Below are 6,207 nucleotides of genomic sequence, written 5' to 3' on the forward strand. Positions count from 1 at the left end.
GGCACTGAGAAGTTGAATTTCACAAATTCTTTTCTTGAGTCCAGAAAAATGATGGTGTCCTTATTTCTGTTTCTCTTTTTTGTATGTATGTATGTGTGTATGTATGTATGTATGTATGGCAAGGCATTATGGAAAATAGAGTAACCAGAGATCAAAGACATCTCCTGGAGTTTGGATAAAAAGGCTGAGATGATAGGTGTTCATTAGGATATTAGAAAAGTGGCCTTTCCTACTTTCAAATGTGTACCAAGAATGCCTGTGTCCCTCTTTGAACTCATGACAAGAATTTCCTGGAACCTCTACCATATGGCTAATCATCTTTTTCCAGTTCTCCTCTCATAATTCTGCCTCTCCTCAGAAAAGAGGCTGTCTCTAGGTGAATCCAGTGTCATTACTATAATGGCTTTGAATTTTAATTGGATTCTAAGAATGAGCTAACTTATCGTGTGTTTGAGGTATGATTCATAATCTCCAGTAACATTCAAATGTTCTTAATCTCTCTGAGCGAGGACAGTAATGATTATCCTAGGCAATGACTCAATTCTTCCATCCAGGGGCCAAGGTGCTTGATCAAGATGAGACCGATAGAGTCCTTTTCTACCCATTACTCTGGCAACTTGACTTGTAGAATCCCTGCCCACCATCTTCATCCTCTACTGCTTTGAATGCTCTGAACATACATCCCTTTGCTTAGTTTGCTTGCTTTTCAAATCTTTCAGGTTATCTGTTCCCTCAGTGCCTGATCTTTTCTGCTCCTCATACACATCTCACTACTTCTGTTAACCATGACAGAAGCATATATAAACATTAATGATAGGTAGCTTATTATCTCTGCCTCGTAAGAGGTGAACAGGTTCTAGAAGCACTCAGCATAGGAGTGAAAGATAAAATTCATTGACATTAAAATGATTTTTTAAAATTCATTAACTTTTTTGTATAGCCCAATCTACAGAATTGTTTTGTTAGTAGGTCTTTGAGGCAGTGATGAAACTGTTACTCACAGGAATGAGCAAGGGGGTTGAGGGCAATGATTCCATGGAAGGGACAAAGCTGCTTTGAGAAATGGGCAGTAGATGTAGGCTTTTGTAGTTTGGTGACTGAGAGATGCTACAATATATAAGAGAGGACATTTCCTTAATTACTTATCTGAGGCTGCATAAATTGAAGGCAGGTCCTGATCATCCCCAGAGATAAGAGCTGGAGGCAACTTTAGGCAAATCAGTGTGTTTTCTCATTCCTGACAGGCTTAGATGCTGTGTACTTAATATGTTTTATGTATGCTATTGTGAGCCATATTCACAACCTTCCAAGAAGAAGGTGGTATGCCTTCTCCACACAGAAGAGGCACAGACAAAGATGAAGAGAAGCTACTTGTACAGGTTATTAGCGAGGAGCAGGACTGGATTCAACAAGATTTTTTTTTCTGAGTGCAGAAGCTTCACACCTTGTCTTGCTGCAGCAAACTGGATGCTTGCCACTTCCTGTGGCTTCTTCTTTCATCTCTGATCCATCCTACCCACTCTGGTGAGGTTCTTGCCCTCTAGAAGGTCACAATCTGGTGTTTGGCAGGAGGGAGTGAAGCCGGAAGCTGAGGTTGGGACTGTAGTGTGCCCGGGGAGTGCTGGTTCTCGCTGCTCCTTAGCCATGGTCCACAAAGCATTTACCCAGGATGGTTTTATTTTTCCTAGGAAGAAGAGAGAGCCTCTAGGAAGGTGCCGGTTTGCTTTTATCCTAGGCCCCAGGAGAAATCCATTCTCGGAGAAAGAAGCAAATCTAAGCACATAGGAGTAAAGATCACTAGGCAGAGACCAGAAAAGCACTGAAGGCTCGCGTGCAGCTCACCCGTTTCTGAAGACTTGGGCTCAGGCTGAAGTAAGTCCTGCTCCCTTTGTGGGAAGTCTATCCATGCTTGCCCGTGAAAATCAAGAAGGTGAAACCTTATCTCTTTGCTGTCTACAGCTTGCTTGTTATGTCTCGCTCTGGGAAAGATCAAATTATAAAAAATAAGTCATACAAAATAGGGTGCAGCTATTCCTCTGTACCTGAAGTTTCCACATTGGCAGAGTCAACAAATTTGGGTCAAAACTATTAAGAGAGAAACCATAACATAGAAAGAGAAATAATATAATTGAAAACACAGCCTAGCAATTATTTATGTAGTACATACATTGTATTAGGTACCAGATGTAATCTAGACATGATTCAAAGTTTATAAGTTATATGTAAACAGTAGGCCATTTAGTACAAAGGACTTGGACCTCACGCATTTTAGTATCTGAGAAAGATTCCCAAGATGAATGCATTTGAACCATGACACCAGGGGTGCTTTATTTACACTGTCTAATTAAGAGCATATAGAGCTTTGTTTGAGCTATGGATATTCAGAGAGACTCAAGTTTTACACCAAAACACTGTCACAAAAGAAACAGGTAAATCCGGCTTTTCTACCACGTTGAAAGATTTTGGCGAGAGAATGTAGCATAAACATAAACTATTGCAAAGGCTGAAGTCTATGCCTAACTTCTCGCTGAGGCCAATGAGGTTTCTAAATCTGCTGGTGTGTCCTCTCTGTGCCAAGAACAGTGACATTCTAACCTCTCACCATCTTGCCCACAAAATCTGGGCCAGCCAGAAACACTATCCCCACTTGGGATGGAGGAAGAGTGAGCTCCTGCCAAAGGGCACACTTGGGTTATTGCCCCAGAACCGTGTCAGATAGCTGTTTAAAATTTTAAATCCACTCTTAAACCTTAGGCCCCTGACCAGCTCTGGTTCAATGACAGGGCAAGAGGAGTGATCCAAGTTGTTTGTGTGGCTGAGGCAGGAGGATCAGATGAACCAGTGGCCGGCACAGCACTGGTGTCATACAATCTCTGCTACCCTTTCCTGTGGCTCGCCTCCCAGCTGGTCACACTCACCTTTCAGGTTTAGGGACTGGAAGTAGCACAGACATGTTAGAGTCAACGATGAGGCTAGATGCTCACCTCAAAGGCAAACCTTGAACCAGCTACATTATGATATCTGCATCCCGACAGGCTATCCTGTCTGTTTCTACTTGAATTCAACAACTCGTCAGACCTGGGCTACACTGCCAACCTCTCCTCTGGAATGAAGCTTAACTGCTTTTACCATCCTACCCGGATTTGGCTTTCATGTGGACAGTGGCCCCATAGTCTATTTTTACTTGCATTGCATTGTTATCTCCGGCACATTGCCTCCTGCTTGAGTTATCCCTCCTAAGAGTGTTAGGAGGGATAACCACTGCCAAATGTTAACACAAACTCCAAAGCCATAGTAATTAAAACAGTGTAAGACTAATGCACAAGTACATAGATAAATCCCAGCGGCAGAGGGTATAATCTAGAAAGCACAGGATAGTCTTTCCTTGGTATCACATGAGGCTGCTTTCAGGATCCCTGTCAGCACCTCAATATGAAGATGCTCAAGCTCCCCATAGGGAATGATGTAGTATTGGCATAGAATGTATTCTCATTCTCCTTCATGATCTGAAACATTTTCAGAAGCAAGTTCTGCTTGTTTTGAGATCAAGTCTCACTCTGTATCCCAAGCCACAGTAGCTCTCTGACTCAACCTCAAAAGCACTGAGATTTCAGAAGTAAAATTTCATTCAATAGTCTTGATTCATAGTTAGTAGAATCTATGAACATAGGACTTGGGAGTGTAGAAAATTGACTCTGTATATTTGAATCACATTTAGTTGGCTCTACATTCACAGAGCTTGTGAGTGTAGAAAATCGACTATGTATAAAGATGTCATGTTGCACATTTCTCATTATACAATAATTGCTGAGCAAGTCTATGCAACAGGTATAATAGACCTTAGAAAACACTGATGAATAAGCCACCTATAGTTCTCGCCCTAATGGGGTTGCCTTTATGTTGTGGAAATGGAAGACATGAGAATATGTTTTTATCTTAATGAGTGTGCATGAAGAATGTGCTTCATGTTCCCATGTCAAGAAATTTCCCCTTTTCTCCTTTCCCAAGATATTTAGTTGGTTGGTCATATCCCTTCTTTCAGTTATTTACCGAACTGTCACCTCTAATAGAAAGTCCTATATATAAGTGAGCTGGGGTTATAGCTCAATGTTAAATGATGACCTAGCGTGTGCCAGGCCAGAAGTTCAGTCCCAAGAGAGAAAGGGAGAGATGGAATCTTAAATGTCAATCAGTGTCATTCTCTGCCATGACTCTTATTTTTCTTTGTTAGACTTCTCACTACCTGGTCATCTTTTCTTTTTTTTTTATGCCTGTATTGACGTGCTTATTACTTGTTTCTGACACTAGGTTCCTGAAAGAGAGCACATCATTCACATCTGAATGTCCAGCAGCACTCTGAGCGGTCTCTACCTGGGGGGCGCCTAACACACGCACTACAATGGGTAAGCAGTGGTGTTGAGTCATCTTTCAAGTCATCAGAACAAAGTCCCATTAATCAATAAGCAACTTGAGGATAAAGAATGCCCCGTGCACTCCTACAATAGCCTTTATTTATCAATAAATGCTACGTTGTTTGAATTATATGATCTGGATTTAGTGAAACATATGTGAAAAAAGAAGCATATTTTAGCTTATGACACATGTGTTTCACAGGCTGATAACCATGTAACCACCACCCTGATGTTGGAAGAAATAACACATCCCAACAGAAGCACCTTTGGAGATGCTCCAACCTTAAAACATATCCACCCTGATTTTCCAGGGCTGGCCTATTTCATCACGACAAGTCTGGCAAATCTCTGTACTTCATTTTTTACCACCACTTTTTGCCAAAAAAAGAAAAAAGAAAAAGAAAAACATTCTTCTTCTGGTGACCACTATCATAGGTTAGCTTTAGTCATATTTATGCTTTATACAAATAAACTTAGATGGTTATTTTGCTCAAAAACAGATTTTCATGATTCTTATTCATATTTTAGAAGTAGGAAACACTCACTCATCCCATTACTTTATAATACAATACCTTTATTTCTTAACTCTACTGTTGATAAGCATTTGTATTATAGCTAGTTCTTGGCTATCACATGTAAAGTTGGTATGTGTGTTCTTGAGCATGTGTGTTGGTGAGACCAAGCCTGTATTTCCATTGGGTGAACCTTTTACTGTGACTAGAACGTCTGGGTCACACATCATTAATATGATCTCATTAATAGACATTGTCAGAGTTTTCTCAAGCATGTACAACAGTTACAGTCCATAAGAATTTCAGTTCCTTCACAACTGAGTAGTATTTAATGTGGTTTAGCCTCTTAATTTTATCCATTTCTTCTGATTGTGTTAAATAGTATATTATTGTGGATTCAATTTGAAATTTTCTGCTGATTGTTGCTGTCAAGGTGCTTCTTAAATTTCTGCCATCCGATTTCCTATTGAATTCTATATCTCCTTGTTCATTTATCATCCATGTATTTTAGATATTAATCTGTTTTGGTTAAATAGATACAGTATTCACATTTGTAGCACATAATCATATTTTCTGAGTATCCCGTGTATTTGATTTTCTTTCTTTATGAGTATTGCTTATATTTTTGTTTCATATTTTGTATTAGAATCTCTTATAGTACCCAAAATGTATAGTTTTAACTTACACTTCGTTACATATTTCTATTAAGGAATTCTATACTAAAATGAATTCTGAAGATAAGGTTGTTTATCATATAAGCCTACATAAATTGAGTTTTCTCTGTGAGTCAAAGCAGAGACCAAATTTTATTTTATTTGTGCTTATGTATAATATTTGATTCAGCATTACTATTGTTAATACAATCCACTCTGTCTCTGATCAACAGTGTCATTTCTGTTATATATCGATGTTTGTATGTGGGTCTTCTGTTGTATTTATGTATTTGTTTCTCCTAGTACAAATAAAGACCTTAATTATAATGCCTGCTAGTAGAAGCATTTAAAATTTATCCTAAATATTCTTAAATTTTTACATTTGCATATAAATTTCAAAATTTAGATTTCTTATTTCCACACTCACACAGAGAAACATTCTGGAATTTAGATCAACTTGGAAAAACTAAATTTGTATTAATCCTTCTAATATGTGAATATGGTATATCTCTTTACTTACTTAGATCTTGTTTGTATTGTTTCCATATTGCTATATATGTTTATTTTTAGAGGTCATTTATATGAATATACTTGTTAAGTGTAGGAAAAAGAGCTGTATACTAATCTATG

The 6,207-nt window shown here is 38.6% G+C and overlaps 1 protein-coding gene across 3 annotated transcripts in view; it reads left to right on the plus strand.

The window, feature by feature from the left end:
* The window catches only part of LOC311582825 (uncharacterized protein), a 56,631-nt gene extending 50,727 nt beyond the window's left edge, over positions 1 to 5,904 (plus strand). For all 3 annotated transcript variants that reach the window (XM_084756124.1, XM_084756125.1, XM_084756126.1), the window contains 2 exons: positions 1,689 to 1,872; positions 4,309 to 5,904. The gene's annotated coding sequence lies outside the window, so the exon portion shown is untranslated. The remainder of the gene's footprint in view (positions 1 to 1,688; positions 1,873 to 4,308) is intronic.
* The last annotated feature ends 303 nt before the right edge of the window (positions 5,905 to 6,207 follow it).

Source organism: Acomys minous, assembly GCF_964271855.1.
Source record: "Acomys minous genome assembly, chromosome: 2".
Classification (NCBI taxonomy): Eukaryota; Metazoa; Chordata; class Mammalia; order Rodentia; family Muridae; genus Acomys; species Acomys minous.